General features: G+C 53.0%; 1 protein-coding gene across 1 annotated transcript in view; it reads left to right on the top strand.

Annotated features, from left to right (window-relative positions):
• Nucleotides 1-504: 504 nt before the first annotated feature.
• CHST8 (carbohydrate sulfotransferase 8) overlaps nt 505-22419 on the top strand; it is a 103613-nt gene continuing 81698 nt past the window's right edge. Inside the window, 1 exon segment of the mRNA XM_045531761.1 lies at nt 505-575. The gene's annotated coding sequence lies outside the window, so the exon portion shown is untranslated.

Here is a 22419-nt window from a genome sequence, read left to right as displayed (position 1 = left end):
TCTTGCGGAGCGCGCGGCCGGCGGGGCCCGGGAGTCGCAGAGCGCGCGTGGGCGCGGCGCCCGTGCCCCCCAGAAGGGCCAAGCGGATGGCAAGAGTGACCCCCTCCCTGCCCGGCCACCGCCGTCGCCGCCACCACCGCGGGGCGGGGCACGGGCCGGGGGCGGGGCGCCGGGCGGGCGCGGCGCTATTTCCAGCCTCGCCGGAGGCTTCGCTAGCACTTCGCTGGGAGACTTCCCGGCGTGCGAGCCGTATCCGGCAGCGTTGCGGGGAGGAGAGAGGACGAGGCGGCGGCGGCGGCGGCGGCGGCCGGAGGTGGGGGACCCACCGGGCCAGGGCCGAGGAGGAGCGCGCCACCACACCCTCTCCCTCTCCCGCGCGCTGCGGCCGCCGGCCCCGCCGCTCGCCACCGACCGCTCCGGGTTCCGCTCGGTTCCGCTCGGAGCGGGAGGAGGCACCGGGCCTGGCTGGGGCGGAGGTCCTCTCTGCCGCCTTGGCGCCCCGAGCGCAGGGCCCGCGGCGGGGGGCCGCGCCCGACTGGAGGCGCCTGCGGCCTCGAGAGCGTCGGCCGCACCAGGTAAGTGGCCACGTCCTGCCCCACCCCTGCTGCTGCCCCGCGCCGCCTCCGGGCCTGCGGGGACGCCCCCGGGGGTCCGACGCGGGCCCCGGACAGCGCTGCGCGCCAACCCCGAGACCTGACGCGGACAGGAGTCCGCAGCCGCGGGCGAAGGTGGGGCGCGCGGGGCTCGGATCTGGCCGCACTTTGGGGACCGGCCCTAGTAGCGGGAACTTTAATTAGACTTTCTCTCCTTGGATCTCACTCGCCGCCGCGCGTCTGTCAACTGCCGCCCCTCGGGCTCACTTGGTCCCTGCGGACCCCCGCTCCTCCTCCCGGCCCTGGGCGCTGGGCGTGGGGAGGCGGCGTCGGGCGCCGAGAGGGCCGGGCCGGAGCTCCCAGGGCGCCGGCGCTTTCCCGCGCGCTCGGAGCCGGGACAGGGCGGGCGGTGGCCGGCAGGGACGAGGGGGGAAGTTAGAGGTGGCCTCGGCTTCCCACTGAGCGGCGGAAGGTGCCCCCGCGCTCCACTTGCGCGTATCCCCACCTCGCGACTCTCCAGGGCACCGGCCTGTTCTGTGCCGGGGGCGAGTGCGTGTGCGTCAGCGACTGTGTGAAGGTGTGTGCGTGCGTGTGTCCGGGAGTGCGGGAGTCCGAGCCCCGGCGGCTCCGGTGGGCGGGGAAAGGACCGCTTCGCCGCGGGACCGAGCCGAGCCCTCCGGCCGCGGGCTGCTGCTTCTGCCCGCCAGCTCTGGCCTCCCGGAGGCGCGTTCGCGGGATTGGCAGAGCCAGCGCCGGCGCGTGGGGCAGAGGTGACCCCCTGCCTTGCCTGGCACGGGACTCCCGCGGCCCTAACTTTCCCCGCACATCCTGCCTCCAGGCCCTGCGACCCCGACCCAGAGCTGGCGCGGCCGCTGCGCCCTGGGCTGTGGGAGCTCACCGCCCGGCGCTCGGTTCTAACCGGGAAGTAGAGGCCGATCCTGGGGCTCTCTGCCCCGCAGCCGCCTCCGGTATCCTAGTGGACCCCACGTCCCCGGCCGCCCCCCAACTGGGCCCTGAGCAGTGGTTGGCTCTGTTGGGAGAACACGCGTCCCGGGCCCTCTGCAGCTCCTCGGCGAGGATCCGGCTGGCTGCAGAGCACGTGGGAGAGGCGGCCGAGTGCAGGGGTGCGGGTGGGGGGACAGAAGAGTAAGGGGCAGATTAGTTCCTTTCTCATACCCCGCTGCCATGCTCACGAGCGACACTACCAAGCTCACTTTTTGGGGGTAACTTCTCGCTTCTGAGTTCACTTTGACCCTTGCGCGTGGGTGGGGAAGGAAGGCAGAGCAGCCTAAGCAGCAGGAGTGCCAGAGCCCTCTTTAAAATGTCCCAACTGCCTTGGGCTCTGCTGCCCACCTGCTGCCCCTGGCCCAAAGGCAAGGCAGACAGGCCCAGGAAGGAGTGACGCTGGCGCCAGTAGGAGATCCTCTTTTAATGAAGACAGCCCAGCACATAAGGCAGGACGGGGTCTGGGGACCTCTTGGGGGCCGTGGAAGCATATTCATGAGCCTTCAGCAGACCTTCCTCTGTGAAGTGACCCACAGGAGGGATAAGATTTAGACCTGTAAGAGACCGGGCCTCAATAGGGTGGGCGATCAATAATCCAGCAGCATTTGAACACACAAAACCTCAAAGCCTGACTCCATCCTGTCACCAGGCACAGTTCCTCCTGGGACACACAAATGGCACAACGTAGTTATTTATTTACCTGGAATCAGATTCCACAAGAGTGAATTACGTTTCCCAGGTATTGATTTTTTTAAAAGACCCCAAATTAAAAAGTCAAGGCTTTCTTAAAAGCAAGGTCAAGGATTAATTATTTATAGACATCAATCAGGCAGTGAGGGGGCTCATTGCTAAATTGCCTGAGTGGGCAAAATGAACATCTTCTGACTTTCCTTGGCTCTGGCTGGGACAGGAGAGCAGGCCGGTCTGACCTGGGCTTGGCAAAGCATTCCCAGACTGTGACCGGCGGAGGAGGCTTTGTAACTCAGCCTGCTGTTTGAGATGCCTTTTTAATCTTGTAGCCAGAATATCACTTGGGAAATTTCATGCATATTTGCTGTGTTTCCGTAATGAACATTTACTGATTACAGAGTATCAAGGGAATTTCATTTTTTAAACATTTATTCAAATCTCTGTTTATGTAAGCTAATAAGTCTGGGAAAGTTCAGTAACTACTTTTTTTGCCGTATGGTTGTTGGGAAAGTGTGCCTGGCGGGCTCATCTCAGAATTTGCCTTCAATTCACATAAAAGAAAAGAGAGTCAGATTTTCCTGATTGGAGACGTCGTGCAGGCTGCCGCCCCGCTCTGAGCTCTGAGTTCATGCCGGCAGCAGCCTGGTAGGCTTTTTGTGGTTTTGCTGATGGAAGAAATGATGGGCGCTGAGAGCTTTGCTCGTGGGTTGCTGATGCGTCTGGTTGGAGGAACCTGTGGTGGGCACAGCAGTGCGTGTGGGGGCTGGCGGGGAAGGTGTGGCCCGAGCCGAGGTCCCTGCTGACTGCTGACTTCCCCGTCTCCTGCCCGCTGCCTGGCCTGGAGTATGAGACCCTTGTCTTAGTTGCCCCTGCTGCATCCAGCTTGGAAAATGTCACCTCCCTGGTTTGCCTGTGCGTGGCAGTCACACTGGAGAAATGTGGGCAAACGGGTAACCCATGGGCAGGAAAGTGGACAGAAGATTATGGCAGCTTCTTAATGAGCAATTAGAGTCGGTCAACACTGTGTGAATCCAGTGGCCAGCCTTTCCGCTAATCAGAAGGTAGTGAGTTATACACAGATTTATATCATGCTGGCCCGAGGGTATCACTGTGGCCCTGCCATGGGACAGCAAAAACATTAAACAATCAAGGATGACGTCTGGATGTCTATGTGCCGTCAGTGTCCTGGAGCCTCAGGAACTTTGCTGGGGGTGGGCAGCCTCCATGGTGACAGCGTGGTGACAGTAGATCCTTGGTGCTGTCTCTGGAGTCACAGCCAGGATTGGTCTGACTCCAGAGCCTCTGTGTTCCCTCCCTCCTGGGAAAAGACTGACCAAAGGCAGTGGACACCCACAGGCTCAGCCCGGGGACCGAGCTGCGTTAGCTCAGGGGGTAGAGGACGCAGGCAATGCCATCTCATTTCTCATCAGCTGAAGGATGTGTGACCCTGTGGCCAGTACATCGCTATGGGCAGAAGATGAGACTTACAAATTGGTCGTGGAAAAAAGTTGTGACTTTCATCCTGCACAAAACTGCCTGTCGTTTGTGATGTGGTGCTCTGGCCTGCACCTGCTGGCCTTGTTCCTGGGCAGTTAGACATTCAGAAATGCGGCCCGGGCCACTGAGAGGCAGGGACACCTGCATCCACGTGGGCTGACACCGCGACGCAGGCCTGGCCCTGTGTGCAAAGCCACCTTTCGGGCAGTCGGAGTGTCTGCGTCAGGCCTGGGCTGGGGGCAGCAGACACAGCCGTCCTCCCGGGCTGGTGGCCTGTGTCTCCCGTCCCCATTCCCCACCTGGAAGGCCATGAATTTCTGGGAAATCAGTGCTTCTGGGTGCTGGCGACTGCGGGCAAAGTGCCCTTTCCCTGCCAAGCCATGGTCAGAGCTGGCCCCGGTGAGTGACATTTATTTGAACTAAATTGGAACTGTCAACTTTGAAACCTGGAGCCAGTCACTCCCGGTCCCACACTCTTGGTACCAGGCCCGCCGTCATTGTCCTTCACTCCGCCCTCCATGAACGTTTATTGAGCACGTGTCAGGTGTATGTTGCTGTGCCAGGCCCTGGGGACACAAGCTGGGCAAAACTAAGGGTGGTCCCTGCCCTTGTGGGGTTTGTGGTTGCTGGGACAGAGACTCCCCATCATTCATTCCTCACTCATTCATTCTCTGCCAGACAAAGACATTAATAAAAATAATAACACATGTGTGATTGGAGTCTGTGATAACAATATCAAGGGCACACGGTGTCGTTGTGAGACCTACGAGAGAGTAATCCGACGACCTAGGCGGCGGGGTTCTGGGGACTCTTCCTCCAAGGTGGCCCTTCAGCTGAGGTGTGAAGGAGGAGCCGGGACTAAGCAGGGGGTGGGTGGGAGGAGAGGATGGAGAGAGGGCACCGGGCAGGCGACAGTGTGCACAGAGGTCCCCGGTGGAGGGAGTGTGTGACGGGGACATGGGGCCCCGTGCAGGGGCTGTGGGAAGGCCCGTGTGGCCAGCAGAGTGAGGAAGGGGGCTGGAGACCTGCCTGTGCAGGGCCTTCAAGTCCCGGGAGGGATTTGCAACTTCGTCCCAGGAACTGCTGCAGGGTAGGGAGACCGGCGAGGAGGGAGCAGCAGTAATCCTAGAGAAAGGTGACCGTGGTCCTAACCCGTGGGTGGGTGTGAATCCTACAGGAACTCGGGCTGGGTCAGGTGTGGGAGGGCAGGTGTGAGGGTGGTCTGGGCCGGGACTCGTGGCGCTGTCAGGAGCCGTGCGTTCCCCAAGGCAGGGCCGCCCCTGGGGTCCTAAGTGCCCGTCCTCTCTTGCTGGTGTGGCCTCCCAGGACGGAATGGCCGGGCAGCTGGTTGTGTGGCCCTGGCTTTGTGCCCTGCCCCCGCCCACCTCCTTCCTGCTGTCCTCCAAGCCCGTGGGTCTCGCACTGCTCCTGTGTGCTCACCATTCAGCACGCTCAGTAAGTGACAGCCCCGTGTCCAGGGCTCCACGGTGAGGACAAGCTGCCTGAGGCCCAGACCATGGTCCTGCTCCACCTTTGGCTTCTGGTCCCAGCTGGGCCATGCTCGTTCAGGGCTGGGTCCCTGGGGGAAGGCAGCGGGGCTGATGCCAGCCGCTCTGGGCTTGGCGCTCCCGTGCGCCGATGCTCGCTGCAGCCCGACGCCCACCTTCCTCTGGAGTCGATTGGCTGTGGGCCTGCGGCCAGCAGTGGCCTGGGCCTGTGTTTCGTCCACTTAACATCCTGCTCCCCCAGGAGGTTCTTCAGCTGCCACCCACTTGATGTAAGCCGGCAGCCGGCCGGCGCCTGCCCCAGCAAGAAGCCCTCTCTTGCAGCTGTCCCTCGCTCTCAGCCCTCCTCCTCCTCCTCCCCGAGGGAGCCGGTCTGTGTCTGCTCGCACCCTCTGTGAGGGGCTCTGCCCACCCGCTCTCATGTCTGCAGCTCAGCCCAGGCCCCGGCTTCCCTGCAGACACCGCCGGGTCCACCAGGCTCTGTGCTCCGGAGCTGGGGGTGGGGGAGCAGGGCTGTGAGTCACCCCGTTTCCCGTTGTGCCCACGTTGCTGGCTGCAGGCCCTGAGCCAAGTGGCTGCCGAGCTGCAGGCAACAGCCCAGGTCGCTGTCACCTTGTCCTCACTGTGTGGGCCTGAGCCAGCTCCTCCCTCGCTGGGCCAGACTCAGGGACGGGAGAGACGGGAGCCAAGCGGAGGGTGCAGGAGCGACAGATCCCCTCCCCAGCCCCCTAGGCCTCTCCTCAGCCCCCCAGACTCTTTGCTCAGAGGGTGGCAGCTCCAGACTGGCCCTCCTGGGCTGGCCTGGCCACTCTCCTCTTCTGACTGCTGCCTTCACCACCACGGACCCCCGAAGTGCCCAGATGCTCATCAGTGGGCAGGTGACTCAGGCGAGCCCCTCTGCCAGCCGTCCCTTGACTCACGCTTGGCAGATGAGTCGTCCCACCTTCAGGGCTGCCTCTTTTGGGGGCTGAGTCATCTCTCTGGACAAGTCTCATCTGCCCAGCCTTGTGAGCACGGGGACCCTCCTCCAGCCTTGGGATGAGGGACTCTGTTTCCCGTGCCATAGGAAGGCCGTGCCTGAGGGGAGCACCCAGGCCCCCAGCTGACCTGGTCCTTCCTGAGCAGCCTCTTACCTGCTCCGAGAAGCCGGGTGAACACAGCAGGCTACTGTGCTGGTGCACATGCCGCTCTCTCCAGCTGTGTTGGCCACGAGGGGCTCGGCATGGAGAAGGCACTCAGTGACTGCTTGCTGGGTGAGCTAAACTGTGCAGTCCGTCTACACTGGTAGAGCCAGTGCATGGTGCAGGTGGTCTATTTATGCTGGTGGAGCCAATGAGTGGTGCACGCGGTCTGTCTACACTGGCGGAGCCCGTGTGTGGTGCAGGCAGTCTGTCCAATACTGGTTGAGCCCCCAGTTCATGATGCACGCCATCTGTTAACATTGGTTGAGCTCAGCACCTATCTACACAGTCTGTCTACACTGGTCAAGCCAGTGCATTATGCAAGCCATTCTGTCTAAACCGGTTGAGCCAGTGTTCAAACAGGTACTCTGTCTACACTGGCGGGGCTTATCTTGTGATTCAGGCAGTCCACCTGCACGAGTTGAGCCGGTGAGTGATGCAGCCAGCGTCTGGCTCGCTGAGGCCAGTGTTCTGGGTTCCTTCCGACACCGTCCCCTTTTTGTATGTGGTTCTGTGTTTTGGGAACACTCTTTCCTACCCCTCCCCATGCATGTCTCGGTCCAGTTTGATTCCTACTTCCGAGGAGCTTTCCCATGTCTATTCTAATCCCTTTGGCAGAGGCTGGTTCAGGGCTGGGATTGATCTCGCCTGGCCGTCCCCTGTCCCATTGTTGTGCTTGGGGCTGAGCCTGCTGCCCGTGCAGGGGCCACCTGCCGTCGGTGGTCATCACCGCCTCGCCATCCCCCACGGCAGCCACACGTGGGCCTTTTTCTCACAAAAATCATTTAGCGAGGATTACCGCCTCGGTGTGCATGGTAAATTGCTTCTCTCCTGGTTGGGTCCATCTTGCCGTTTCCCGCTTAGATTTGGGACCTCATGAGATTTGGCCTCATCTGCAAATTTAATTTCATGACCATTCATCCCTGTGAAAGCACAATCTATGCCTATTATTTAACTCTTCTCAATTCCCTCTTCCGTGGATTAACGTGTCAATGGACAGCCATGGCAACCACCTACAGCCCTCCACTCATGCAGCCGCCCCTGGGTTGTGACTGAAGCCAGCGCCTGGAGTCACACCGCCTGGGTTCAAATCCCAGCTGTACCACGTGTTTACTGTGTGGACCAGAGACTCGGTTTCCTCATCTGTAAAATGGGATGACAGTAGAACCCGCGTCTTAGAGCCATTGTGCCTGACTGGTGGCCAGCCGACAATTCATGGCAGCTGCTCCTGTCATTATCATCACCCCAGGTGCACACGGCCCTTTCCTGCTTGCCTGCCAGGAATCGTGTTGGTCAAGGGCCTTGCCTGGTAGTGTGACAGAGGCTTAGGGGGCGTGTGGCCCCACTGGCCAGTGTCCCCCAAATCCTGCTTTTTCTAAGCAGGTTCCCAAAGACGCCTTTTCCCTGTTCTGGATTCACTACAGCACACTTTTAGACCTTCCATTCCGAGCATGGCGTGCATACAGAAAAGCGAATAGATCACAGGTGTCCAGTGCAATATCCACAAACCCAGCACACCTGTGTCCCTGGCTCCAGCGCAGGGACCAGAACGTGACTGGCGCCCCAGCACCCCCAGACCTCTTGCAGTCACTTCCCTCCACCACCCATAGGTGCTCTCTTTACCTTTAACGGTGTGGGTGGTTTTCCTTGTTTTTAAACTTAATAGAAATGGAATCACATGGCCTGGTGCTCTGGGATTGTGTCAGTGTCACGTTTGTGAGATTCATTCACATTGTGAGTCACTGTAGTGTGTTCATTCCTGTTACTCTGTAGGATCCCATTGCATGGATCTACCTTATTTCTCCGTTCCCTTGTTGATTGACGTTTGGGTTGTTTGGAGTTTTTGGCTACTAGGAACGGTACCGCTGTGGACGTTCTTGCGTCTGTCTGTTGGGCGTGTGTGCTTAGAGGAGAATCGCTGGGTCCCAGTACCTGGCTCTTTTGCAGGTGCTGCCAGTTTCCTGACGTGCTTGTGCTGATTCCCCCGCCCCACCGGTTACGCGTGAGAGTCGCAGTTGCTCCACGTCCTGTTCAGAGCTTTGCGTTGTTAGTCTTTCTCGTTTTAGCCATTCTGTGAGTACGTAGAGGTATTGCACTGTGGTTTTAATTTTATTTCTCAGATGACTAATACGGTTTATTTTTTTTTTGCCAAGGATATTCTGAACCTGAAAACGCTATTTAACAAATTTGAAAATTCACTTCTATCCCCAAATTGTAGAGTTCTTTAATGTCTGGGGGTGCTTGTGATTTCTTCTGCTGGGTGTGTGCATTTGAATCTGCCCTGCTGATGGATGCAGTAGACAGGCGTTTCTCTGGGTGGGTTTGGGGAACTGGCCACCTGCCCCGGAAACACCTGGGTTGCTGGTCAGAGAGGCAGATGCTGGGCCCTGCCTTGGAATCGTCAGAGAACCCTTGATGCATCAGTCTCCTGGGCTCGTCTTTCTTCCCCTTTGCAAATTCCATGAGCACTGGGGCTTGAATTCACTGCTGTGTCCCGGTGCCCAGAACAGTCCTGCACAAAGTGGGGCCCCATAAACACCCACACAATGAAGGCCTGCAAGGATGGAGGGCTTCCCATTGGAGAGCTATGGAAGGCTTCCTGGAGGAGGCTAGCTTGGGACTGCATGTCGCAAAGGCCAGGGGTGAGAACTTTATACTGGTGTGATAGGAATTCTCTCCACACTTTGGGACCACGGGGCATGGACAGTGTGAGCGAAATACCAGTCACTTTAAAATAGGGCAGCAAATGAATCCATGATACACACATTGTTTATACGATTCGGAGGCGGGTGCACAAAGATGGAAGAGCTAAAAGCAGTTTGGGAAAAACAACACCTTTTTTTTTTTGTGGGAAGACAGATTAGAGAGGTTTATGCTCTTCTGTGATAACTAATATGAAAGGTTTATCAAAGTTTAAAAGAAAACCCTTGACGCTTTCTCCGGAATTGATTTGAAGACTTGGCAGATTTGAGGAATCATTCAGTAACGTTTTACGGGTCGATGCTAATTTGATGCTGCAGCCCCGCGCGTCGCGCCAATTTACTGCCAAGCCAACATTAAGCGCGGACCTTCCGTGCAAGGTTTATAGGCAGACAGCTCATAAAGATGCATGCTTGACAAGTATTCTGCTTCTCTTAGGATGTGGAATATGAAGTGTTTATCAAAAACCACCTAAATCGCCCTTGCCTTTGACTCGTAAACAATCCAGGGACTTCAGGCCTGGACCCCATGCGATATTTCACGTCTCGCCACTCTGGGAACTGGTGTCTGCGAGGGGAGTCTTTCTCTCCAAAAGCCACAGTAGGAGGGAGAAGGAGTCCTGTGGGTGTGAGGTGCCCCAGAGGTCCACTTTGGAAAGGTTGCTGTCCTTTACCTGCTGAATCACCTGTAGCCCAGGCATGGGGAAGCCAGGACCTGCAGCACGGCCCCTCGTCCAGGAGGGTCTGAACATCCCTGTCCCATCCCCTTCCCATCCCCTTCCCCTCCCATCCCCTCCCATCCCCTTCCATCCCCTTCCCGTCCCCTTCCCATCCCCTTCCATCCCCTTCCCGTCCCCTTCCCATCCCCTTCCCATGCCCTTCCCATCCCCTTCCCATGCGCTTCCCGTCCCCTTCCCATGCCCTTCCCATGCCCTTCCCGTCCCCTTCCCGTCCCCTTCCCGTCCCCTTCCCATCCCCTTCCCATGCCCTTCCCATCCCCTTCCCGTCCCCTTCCCGTGCCCTTCCCGTCCCCTTCCCATGCCCTTCCCGTCCCCTTCCCGTCCCCTTCCCATGCCCTTCCCATCCCCTTCCCGTCCCCTTCCCATGCCCTTCCCGTCCCCTTCCCATGCCCTTCCCGTCCCCTTCCCGTCCCCTTCCCATGCCCTTCCCGTCCCCTTCCCATGCCCTTCCCGTCCCCTTCCCGTCCCCTTCCCGTCCCCTTCCCATGCCCTTCCCGTCCCCTTCCCGTGCCCTTCCCGTCCCCTTCCCATGCCCTTCCCGTCCCCTTCCCGTCCCCTTCCCGTCCCCTTCCCATGCCCTTCCCGTCCCCTTCCCATGCCCTTCCCGTCCCCTTCCCGTGCCCTTCCCGTCCCCTTCCCGTCCCCTTCCCGTCCCCTTCCCGTCCCCTTCCCGTCCGCTTCCCGTCCCCTTCCCGTCCCCTTCCCGTCCCCTTCCCATGCCCTTCCCATCCCCTTCCCGTCCCCTTCCCATCCCCATCCCGTCCCCTTCCCATGCCCTTCCCATCCCCTTCCCGTCCCCTTCCCATCCCCTTCCCGTCCCCTTCCCGTCCCCTTCCCATGCCCTTCCCGTCCCCTTCCCGTCCCCTTCCCGTCCCCTTCCCGTCCCCTTCCCGTCCCCGTCCCGTCCCCGTCCCGTCCCCTTCCCGTCCCCTTCCCGTCCCCTTCCCGTCCCCTTCCCATCCCCGTCCCATCCCCTTCCCGTCCCCTTCCCGTCCCCTTCCCGTCCCCTTCCCGTCCCCTTCCCGTCCCCTACCCGTCCCCTTCCCATCCCCTACCCGTCCCCTACCCATCCCCTTCCCGTCCCCTTCCCATCCCCTTCTCGTCCCCTTCCCATCCCCTTCTCGTCCCCTTCCCATCCCCTTCCCGTCCCCATCCCATCCCCTTCCCATGCCCTTCCCGTCCCCTTCCCATCCCCGTCCCATCCCCTTCCCATCCCCTACCCGTCCCCTATCCATCCCCTTCCCATGCCCTTCCCGTCCCCTTCCCATCCCCGTCCCATCCCCTTCCCATCCCCTACCCGTCCCCTATCCATCCCCTTCCCGTCCCCTTCCCGTCCCCTTCCCATCCCCGTCCCGTCCCCTTCCCATCCCCTTCCCGTCCCCTATCCATCCCCTTCCCATCCCCTTCCCGTCCCCTTCCCATCCCCGTCCCATCCCCTTCCCATCCCCTACCCGTCCCCTATCCATCCCCTTCCCATCCCCTTCCCGTCCCCTTCCCATCCCCGTCCCATCCCCTTCCCATCCCCTACCCGTCCCCTATCCATCCCCTTCCCGTCCCCTTCCCGTCCCCTTCCCATCCCCGTCCCATCCCCTTCCCATCCCCTACCCGTCCCCTATCCATCCCCTTCCCATGCCCTTCCCGTCCCCTTCCCGTCCCCTTCCCGTCCCCTTCCCATCCCCGTCCCATCCCCTTCCCGTCCCCTTCCCGTCCCCTTCCCGTCCCCTTCCCGTCCCCTACCCGTCCCCTTCCCATCCCCTACCCGTCCCCTACCCATCCCCTTCCCGTCCCCTTCCCATCCCCTTCTCGTCCCCTTCCCATCCCCTTCTCGTCCCCTTCCCATCCCCTTCCCGTCCCCATCCCATCCCCTTCCCATGCCCTTCCCGTCCCCTTCCCATCCCCGTCCCATCCCCTTCCCATCCCCTACCCGTCCCCTATCCATCCCCTACCCGTCCCCTATCCATCCCCTTCCCATGCCCTTCCCGTCCCCTTCCCATCCCCGTCCCATCCCCTTCCCATCCCCTACCCGTCCCCTATCCATCCCCTTCCCGTCCCCTTCCCGTCCCCTTCCCATCCCCGTCCCGTCCCCTTCCCATCCCCTACCCGTCCCCTATCCATCCCCTTCCCATGCCCTTCCCATCCCCTTCGCATCCCCTTCCCATGCCCTTCCCATCCCCTTCCCATCCCCATCCCGTCCCCTTCCTGTCCCCTTCTCTGTCTCCAAGGCTGCCCTGAAAGAAATCAAAGGCTGCACCTCAGTGAGATCTTTGGCCCTGAGGAACTGCATTTCTTGCTTTCATTTGTGTTTCCTGGGCTACTGTGTGATGGATTGTCACTGCATACCTCTCCCCATCCAAATATGCTGTCAGAGCCTCATCCGTTTAAGGAGATCACCAAGCTCTGTTTTGCATGTTGGAAAGTGTTTAACAATAAAAATTATCAAAACTGCTGTCTTTCACCACCGGAATCCACTGCTGATGTTTTCCTCCAAGGAGAAGTGGACTTGCCTGGTGTTCTTCCCCTCCCTCCAGGACTCCAGCCCCCGGCCCCCTCCCAGCCCGGTGTTAATTACCGGGGCTTAAATGAAGAAGGCTGAGGGTGGGGGCGAAGCATGCAGACCTCCGTCAGCACGAAGCCCCGTGGGTTTTCGCCAGGGGAAATTTGAGCTCGGGCAAATGTCAAGGCGTTTTTGAAATCTGTGTTATGATATCAGCTCATTGCCAGTGTAGGGCTTCATCTGGATTTCATAAATATTGTATGGGGCTTCCTGGCTGCCACCTTGGCCGGCCTGGGAACACAGCAGCCACCCCCGCCGCCCCCACCCACCCCCTTAGCAATTGCAGTCTATTGCTGAGTTGTCATGAAAAGCCAATTGGTGATATTTCAATCACAATGTTCCTGTAACAAATTCCATTCAAATTCCATTGGAAAGGGAGTTAAGGCTTTATCCTTCTGCTGGGAGAATGATATGCTAAATGTAGCTTCCTGGGGCCCTGGCAGCCAGCCAGGGCTTTGTAATTTATAGCTCTCCTTCCTAGTTCTCCAAGTGACCTTGGAACCTCCAAGCTGGCGGATTTCTTAGGTTCTGAGCTGCCCTCGGTCCTCTGGTGCGATCGCTCCCCAGGTGAGCGCTCCCAGACCCACCAGGCGGGAGCTGGAGAGCGAGGATGTGAGCAGGTGCGCCCCAGAGCACGTGGCAGGTGATGGGAAGATTGCTTGTTGCTGCTGACCTTTCCTCTAAAATTGCTGTCAGCCAGGAAATAGTCAAATATTGTATTTAAAGCAGGTGACAGGAGCCTTCCTCTCCAGCCACAGCACCCAGCAGGTAATCCTGGAAAAGGAGGGGGAGGAAGGACGTGCAATTACATTCATCAGCTATTTTTGGTTGAGGAATAAACAAAATGGTCCAAACTGCTGCCGTTACAGATTCTAGCAGGGGAGTGGCATGTAGGAAAGATTAATGTACAATTAAAACCCATGTACGGGTAAATTACAGGGTGACAGCTATCTAATGCAAACACTGCAGACGTGTAATTAAGAGGAGTTAAGGCTCTCCAGGGTGAATTTGCCAAGGGGAGTGCTGGAGCTGTCTGGAGCCCAGGGGCAGGGACAAGCCACTGGGATGCCCTGGGACCGTGGGGCGGTGAGCAGGAACTGTCTGGGATGCAGCGGGAGCCATGCTCCTCTGCTCCTGGGGGAGCCAGGCCCAGCCTGCCTCCCCAGCTCTGCCCGCCGTCACTCTAAGCTTCCAGCCCTTTCTGGAGCTGCCCAGGTCTCCCCCCACCCCCTCACCTTTGGCTCTGTGGCAATGAGAGCCCGTGGATGTCTTTTTAAAATGTTTTTAATTTCTCCTGCTTTGTCAGCTTTTTAAGGAATATGTTACATTATGTGGAAATTGGATGCTAACAAGATTTGTATGAATAAATTAGACTCTTAACTTTTTATGTTATTACGAAATTGAAATGGACTCTAATGACAGTCAGAATTAATGTTCTGTTTCAAATAAATGCCAGGGATGTGACTGAGTTTTCGGCACATTCTCCTCTCGCCTCTCCAGCCCTTCCCACGTGGCCTTGCTTAAAAAGGGGCTGTCCCTCCTCCTTCTGGTGGCCCTCTGGTGGCCCTGTGGCACTCCAGCCCGCACCACGCCTCTAGGACACCTCCCTGCTGACCCCAGGTGGCGGACGCAGGGCTGCTCTGCCCAGACCCTCTGTGGCCGAGGCCCCGAGGGGGCTGCTGGGAATATCCACTGCTGGATGCTCCCAGAGCTTCCCCCAGCAAGAACTGCCCTGGGCCTCTGGGCGCTCCTTGCCTGCGGTCACATCCCAGCCCTCGTCCAGGCGGGCTGATGTCAGGGCACAGAGGCCTGGCTCCCTCGCCTCCGTCTGGGACATCTCTGAAGGTCCCTCTCAGCGCCAGAGTGCCCGTGGCATTGTGGTCAGCGTCTCCCTTGGCCCCCTCCTGCCCTCTGCTGCAGTCCCTCAGAGGGGACTGTCCTGAGAGCCCTCCCCAATAAACCTGGCTGCAACCGCTACCTCAGAGCCTCCAGGGACTGTCACCCCAAGATCCTGGCTCTTACGGTCTGCCAGGGGCGTCCTCTCCTGCTGGGATCGGAGTGCCCGAGGACCAGAATTCTTTCTGCTCTGTGTCCCCTTCTTGAGCCCAGGGCTGGGGTGATGCACGTGCTTAGCCCCAGCCCAGGTACCCCTGGGCAGGGTTCGAGCAGTAGCAGGGCCAAAGGAGGCCCCCTAGATCTGGGCTGCCACATCTCAGCCTGCAGTGGGCCAGGCTCCCTGGCTCCAGGTCAGGGGCAGACTCAGAGGGATTTTCTGCAAAGAAAGCCTCCATGTCTCAAAGGGCCAAGGCAGAGCAGGGGCTGGGGGGGGGGGTGGCGGGGCGGGGTGTTGGCACTGGTTCCCACTGCTGAGGGTGGAAGGGAAGAGGGGGCCTGGCATAGTGGGGAGAAGGAGCATCAGGGGGCCCAGAAACTGGGGGACTGGCATGGCTCAGGGTGGTGCCAGGCTTCAGGGCAAGGGAGTGGTGTGGCCTGGGTTGCCAGGGGACACCTGCTCCTCTGGAAGAGGACAGCAGGACACCAGCTGTCACTGCAGGAAGGGATGGGGCTCCAGGGTGGCCAGGTATTCAAATATTCAAGAACAGGTAGATTTTTCTATGAAGTCTCTTCCCTTCTAAAGTCTGGAGACTAATTCAGAATTTAAAATCAAAGTCCCACACCGACAAAATAATATATCTGCGGATTGCATTTGGTTTCTGGGCTTGAAGAATTTGGAGCCCAGAACTTCATTGTCAAGGTGAATAATTCTTGCCTGGAGGGGGCCTGGTGCCTAGTGTCTGGCCAGAGCCCCAGAAAGGGACAGTAGCCTCCAAGACCACCGGCCACGGCTGCAGAGCTTTTGGGCTCGGCACTGACCGACTATGGCCTCTGTCCTGGGATGTCCCCATCTCCAGGAAGGGGGTCAAAGTCCTTGCCCCTGGGACTGCGGGCTTGTGGACTAGTGGCTGGACCCTGCTGGCTACACTACTCCCCCCAGAGCTCTGTGAGTGAGTGGGTGGCAGAGGGGCCTGCCAAAGACCCCTGCTCTGCTTCTGAGGGACCTCTCCCCACCATTCCTGCTTTTACCTTCACAAGCGCTAAAGGTGCCCTGCAGAAATGCCTTCCCATGAGGAAAAAGAAGAAAATGCAAATCTTACCACCCAGTGCATCCCTCCAGATCTCGCGTTCCCATACACTGTCCCCGAGATGGGGCATCTGATGTTTATATCACTTTATCTGCATAACCTTGTAAGTCATATTCATTTTATAAAAATGCAATAATCTTTATGCCTCCTGCACACAACCTGTTTAATCACTTTATATATCATGAACGCCTTTCTATGGTGATGCATCTGTTTCTACCCTGCTTTTGACACCTGCGAGGCATTCCTTCGCATGAATTTATCATAATTTACGGAACCAGTTCCCTGTTGGACACTTTGGTGGTATTCGTTTTTGTTTTTCCAATTTTAAAGAACATTGAAGTGAACGTTCTTGCTGTATACCTTTGTGTCATTTCAGTATCAATTCCTAGAAGTGGAATTGTTGCCTCAGAGGGTATGCACGGTTTTAAGACTTTTAATACTTCCCGACAAATCACCTTCCAGAAAGACCTATTGGTGCATGAACATGTCTATTTTTTCTGATAATCACACCAGCACTGGGAATCTTCAGTTTTTTAAAAATCCTTGTCCATTTGATAGGTTAGAGAGGGGCATGATTATTGCTTTTTTTAACATAAATTTTATTTTGTATCAAAGTAATATATATGTAATTGCAAAAGACATAAATAATAAAAGGCTTATGACAAAGGCAGCCGGCCTCTGCTCCCCCCCCTCCCCACCTGTCTTGGGCCTGGTCCCGGAGACGCTACCTGTGACTCTCCAAGCTGTTTCCCCAGCGAGCATCACAGCACCACCTCTATGTGTCTGCACAACAGTGTGCACTGAGGAGGAAACGGCCAGCCGGTTGCACCAGCATCGTTTATCGAAATTTCACTCTTTGCTTGCTGGTTTTTCAATGCCAACTTTATCATTTGCTTAATTCTTGTATTTACTCTGGACTCTTCTGTCCTAGTCTGTCTATTCTAGGACCAGAACCCACATGTTTTTAATATCTTTGTGGGCAAGTGCCCTCTCGTTACCATCCTTGTGTGATATCACATTTTTATTCTTTTAGGTGCCCTTTGGAAGTAGAGTCGGGTTCAGATAATATCCAATAGCGATTTGTATTGGGATAGATTTTCATTTAGAGATAAATTTAGGATAAATTGACAAGTAAATTGACTTCTTTACTGTATTTATTATATGTAGTCTTCTGACCTGAGTCATTTGCTCAAAAAATATTTATTGAGAACCAAGCATGTGTCCGGTACTGTTGTAGGCATTGGGGGATACGTCGGGAAACAGTAGAAGAAGATCCCGGCCTCTTTGGAGCCAACAGTCTAGCAAGGTGAGCAGACAGTGAGCGCTGATAAGCTCGATATGCTCCAATTAAACCATGTAGTGTTAGAACACGGTAGCTGCTTTGAAAAGCCAGGTGGGGTAAGAGGGATTGAAGTGTGGGGTGGGGGCAGTGATCTTAGAACAAATGATCTTAGAACACTTTATTCTGACCATATTCCCATCTCATATCTTTTGTTGTCTAATTTCAGTGCCATGTTGTTGATACACTCCCCAATTTTAAAAAATCATTATTACCGTTGATTATTTCAATTTATAGCCGTTTCGCAGTTTCTCTGTTCACCCTTGGTGGTTGTATCCTCCTCTTTCTTTCTGAATTTCATTTCCAACTGCCTCACATACCCTTTAGAAGTTCTATTAGGGAAGGTCTGTGTCAACTCTCTTGGCCCTTGTTCATTTATGATTTTGCTCTTGATAGTTGAGCTGGGTATAGAACTCTGGGATGATGGGTCTTCTCTTTTAGCCCTTTGCAGACCTGTTCCATTGTTTTCTCGTCCCCACTGCTCCTCAGAGAGGACAGGAGTTAGTCTGTCAGTCCTCTGTGGATAACGTCTTTCTCTCTGGTTGTTTTTGTGATTTTTCTTAGTTTGGATATTCCTCAGCTTCACTGAAATGTATCGAGCTATATAGTTTTATTTTTCCTACTTGGAAGTTGAGTCACTTATTCAATCTTAGGACTCATGGGTTTCTTAAGCTCTGCAAATTTTTTCAGTCATCATCTCTTGAAATAGTTCTTTTCCCCGGTTCTCGGCATGAGCCTTTGAAATGCCAGTCACATGTATGAAGGACAATATAGCATGGTGGTTAAGAACATGGACTCAGGAGACGGCTGCTTGGATTTGACTTCTACTCCAACACTTAATAGCTGGGGAAAATTACTTAAACTCTGTTCCTCAGTTTACTCAACTATATGGGGGATAATAATATCACCAAACTCTTAGGTTAGTCTGAGAATTAAATGAGCTAATATATGTAAGGTGCTTAAAAGAACTCTTGGCACATGGTCAGCTCTATAACCTCAGTAATTAGTATTCCCTGGAATGCTTCAGAGACCCTGCACTGACACCAGCATGTTTGCCTAAAGGTCATTACTGGAAGTTATGGAAGGTGCCTCACTGCATTTCGTCCCTGGGGATGCATTTCTGCCAGAGTCTCCATTATTTGCTTGATTTTGCATTTTCTCATTCTATTCTCTTCCTTGTAACCTCAGTCTTGTGTTTTCCCTGTGTGCATTCCGGGTGATCATGTCAGAATCATCTGGAGCACTACATCTCCTGGGTCATTAATCTGCTCGTATACCGTTTTTAATTTCAATCACTATATTTTGCATTTCTAGAAATGTTATGGAGATCTTTCAAGTCTGCATGCTTATTTGTGTAGTTTCCTGTTTTTTCATTATTGCTTTTATTCTTTCTTTTGCTCACTTAATTTAAAATACAAATCTTAACAAATAATAAATAAATGAACATACATCAGGTTTTCCCATCACCTCAGGCTCTAGTCTTTCTGCTTGTTTATCCACTGGTTTTTCCTCCTGGTCAATCATTTCCTTTGGTGGATTATAATTTCTATATAATATTCTGGGGAAGCAGAAATCATCCAAACTAATATAAGATTGGTGATTTTTTTTTTAATGGTAGTCCTGTGTTTCCTGATTGGAAAAGTGTTGCTTCAGAGCATTTCAAAAATTGTTTCTGCTGGGGGCTCCCGTGAATACATCAGTTTGGGACCTATTTTTCCCATTACTTCCATACGTGGGTTTTCTTTTCTTTTCTTTTCTTTTTTGAGACAGAGTCTCGCTCTGTCACCCTGGCTAGAGTGCCGTGGTGTCAGCCTAGCTCACAGCAACCTCAGACTCCTGGGCTCAAGCGATCCTCCTGCCTCAGCCTCCCCAGTAGCTGGGACTACAGGGATGCGCCACCATGCCCGGCTAATTTTTTCTATATAGATTTTTAGCTGTCCAAATCATTTCTTTCTATTTTTGGTAGAGACGGGGTCTTGCTCTTGCTCAGGCTGGTCTCCATCTCCTGACCTCAAGCGATCCACCTGGGCCTCCCAGAGTGCTGGGATTACAGGCGTGAGCCACCGCGCCCGGCCCATACGTGGGTTTTCTAGCCGCGCCGCGTAGGTGGCGTAAATTTGGGCTCCACAGCTGTGGCGCAGGCTTGGAATTTCCTTTCTTTATGGAGGTCTTTCCCCTTCCCTGGGAGCTTTTGTATTTTCCCCCAGACGGGCTGAGTTTTCTAGGCTTCTGTTTCACTGAGGTGGAGCCTCGTAGAGCCCGGGCTTCGCGCCAGAGCGCAGCTCCAGTCCCTCGTCTTCCGAGGCCCCAGGCCCTGGCCCGCGGGCCGCCGTTTGCTGTCCGGGCTTCCGGGCACCAGCTGCCAGGTCTTGCATCTCTTCATTTTTTGCACCTGAGAACTTCCTTTTCTTTCCTTCAAGCTTAACTATACATTTAATTCTTTTATACCATATTCTATCCGGCATTTCTGTGCATTTGGAGCTGGGCATGGTGATGGTGGGGACTGGGCCTGTCTGCCATGATCTTTCATTTAGGATTTTTGCATCTATAGCGACAAGCAAGATTTGGTCTGTGATTTTGTTTTCGTTTCATCTTTAGCAGGTTTTGGTACAAGGGTTATGTGTTATTCATAAAATTAATTAGGAAGTTTTTTTTCCCCCTTTCCTTATCCTCTGGAACGTTTTTAAATAGCAGAGAAAATTTCCGTTCCTTGGAGGTTTGAAACTGTCTGCGGATACAGCCTTTGGGGTGGGGATGATTGTTTTCCACACTTATTTTCTATTCGGCTTTTCAACTTCTTAAATCAGTTTGTATCACTTTTGCTTCCCTAGACTATTATACATTTAATCAAGATTTTAAAATTTATTAGCATAGAGTTCTATGCACTATACTTATGTTTTAATAATGTTTTTGCATCTCTACTTATATCTCTTTCTCATTAATGTTGTTTTTCTCTCTCTTTTATTGCTTAGACTTTACCAGAGATTTGCTTATTTTCTTGTCCTTTTCTGAGAAACAACTGTTGAATTTATTTATTCATCCTACTGTTGAACTCTTTTAAAAATCAGTGTTTCCTCCTGTATCTTTAATACCTTGTTAAGGTTTATTATCTTGCTCTTCTTCTAATTTTTTAAAGTTGAATGTCCAGGTCATTTATTATCTTTTCTCTTTAAGAATAAAACACTTAAACTAATAAAGTTCCTTCTGAGTACAGTTCTGGCCACATTCCATACGTTTTGGTATGCATAAATGGTCATTATCATAACTTTTCATCGTCTACAATTGCTATTTTTATTTCCTCTTTGATACAAGAGAAGTATTCAGGAGGGTACTTTAAAGCTTTTCATTTTTTCTTTTGTTATTAATAATTTCTAGTTAGGTAGTAATGTATCCCATACATTTTTAAAAAACTACTATCTTTTCATGACATTTAAAATGTTGCTGATTGTAATACACACCATTAATTTTTATACTACTAAGAAAGAAAAAAATGTTGCTAAATTGTAACATCCCATCAATTATAAGAAACATCCTGGTTTTGAAGATGATGTAAAAAAATAAAGTATATCTTAGAATATATGAAATATGGAGTTTTATTTGTCCATAAATTTAAGTGCATTGTGGTCAAGGAATGTGATCTGTAGTGTATTAGTTCTTCCTAATACCTTATATAATAACCTGGTATGTGGTATGTGGTCAGTTTTTATAAATATTATAAGCGCTTGAAAAACATTTATCTATTTATAATGTATCATTATTTACCTTTTACAATGTATCTTCTCTATGTTCTGGTTCTAGGAATACATATACATTTCTGTACATTCTATACATTATGTATACATATATCACATGGGCATATATAAAATCAGTGTTGAAATCGTGCTTTTCAAATCTTCTATATGCTTGATAATTTTTTTATTGCTTAATCTTTCCATTTCGGAGTGAGAACTGTTAAAATCTACTCTGATGGCAGATTTGTTCATTTTCCTTGTGATGGCCACTTTTTGCTTTATATATTTTGAAGCTCTGTTGTTAGATACCTACAAGTTCCTAACTGTTACAACTTTTTTGAGATTGTTCTTTTTCTTACTGTGTTGCACCCCTCCTTATCCCATTAATGCTTTTTTGCCTTGAATTCAATTTTATCTGATGATAATACTGCAATGTCCGCTTCCCTGTGGTTAGTGCTTCCTGGCCATTCCACTGTCCTCCACTTCTACAGCCTTTCTGTGTTGCTCTTGTAAGGATTTTCCACCCGACTGACGGTCTTCGTCTCCTGGTGCATGGCGAGCCGTACGCCAGCTCCATGTGTATAAGCGCCTGCTTCTGACGGCAGCAGAAAAAATAAGCAAGGGTGGGGCTGGGGAGCCAGGATGCCAGGGCTCAATCCTGGCACACATTCCTTAACCTCTTGGGACCTCAGTTTCCCCATCTGTAAAATGTGACAATAGTACCTAGCTCATGGGCTTGTTTTGAGGATTAAATGAGCCAATGCATGCAAAATGCTTAGATCACAGCTTGGCATATATCAAGCAATCAGGAAGTGTCAGATGGATTTAATCTCCTGATATTTATTATCATATTTTGGGTTTACTTCTGTTACCTTATTTGTGACTTCTCTTTAATACTCTCCTTTCTTGTGCTTGGTCCAATTTTATTTCTTTTTTCTCTGCTGATTTGAAAACTCTAGATTTTTTTTCTACCGTTATTTTTGGCACCCATAAAATGTTAACATACATATTTAACTATAAATTTTTTAGCAAGTCTAAAGTTATTATCTCTGTCATCCTCCAAAACAAGCAAGGACCTTCACACACCACAACTACACACTGCACATTCTCTCCTGCCTTCCTTAGTGTTATCGTTGAGAATTTTTTCCACCTTAATACAAAACAAAAAGGATTAATAATATTTATAGTCAATAGTTCATTAAATTTACTAATAAATTATACCGATGTTCATGTTATTTTTACATCTCTTTATTTCTGGATACATTTTTCTTCTTGCCAAAATGTATCCTTTAGTAAGTGTTTCCATTTAAATGGCAAACGCTCTTAGTTTGGGATGTCTGAAAATGGCTCTATTTTGCCTCATTCTTTAATAATTGAATAGGATGACCTATACTTTCCTGTAGCACTTTAAAAATATCATATTACTCCTTTGTCTCCTGGGCATCTCTAGATGCTAAAATGGTTGCTGTTGGTCTAACTGTTGGTGGCATCTGTCTGTCTTGTCTTCCTGTAAACTTTAAGGTCTTTCTCTCTGTTTTTGGAGTTTTACTAAGAAGGGTGAATTTATTTATTTGCACCCTATTTAGCACTTTGTGTACATTTTCAATATAAGGAATCATGTATATCTTCAATACTGGAACATTCTTATCCATGATCCACTCAGTTTATTGGTTTTTCTACCAATACCCCACTGTCTTCTAGAACTCCATATCAGATGAATAGCGTGATTCTTTTTAACAATT

This window comes from Lemur catta, chromosome 19, assembly GCF_020740605.2.
Source record: "Lemur catta isolate mLemCat1 chromosome 19, mLemCat1.pri, whole genome shotgun sequence".
Taxonomy (NCBI): Eukaryota; Metazoa; Chordata; class Mammalia; order Primates; family Lemuridae; genus Lemur; species Lemur catta.
Note: the sequence above shows the minus strand (reverse complement) of the source record. Positions and strands in the feature narration are given on the sequence as shown.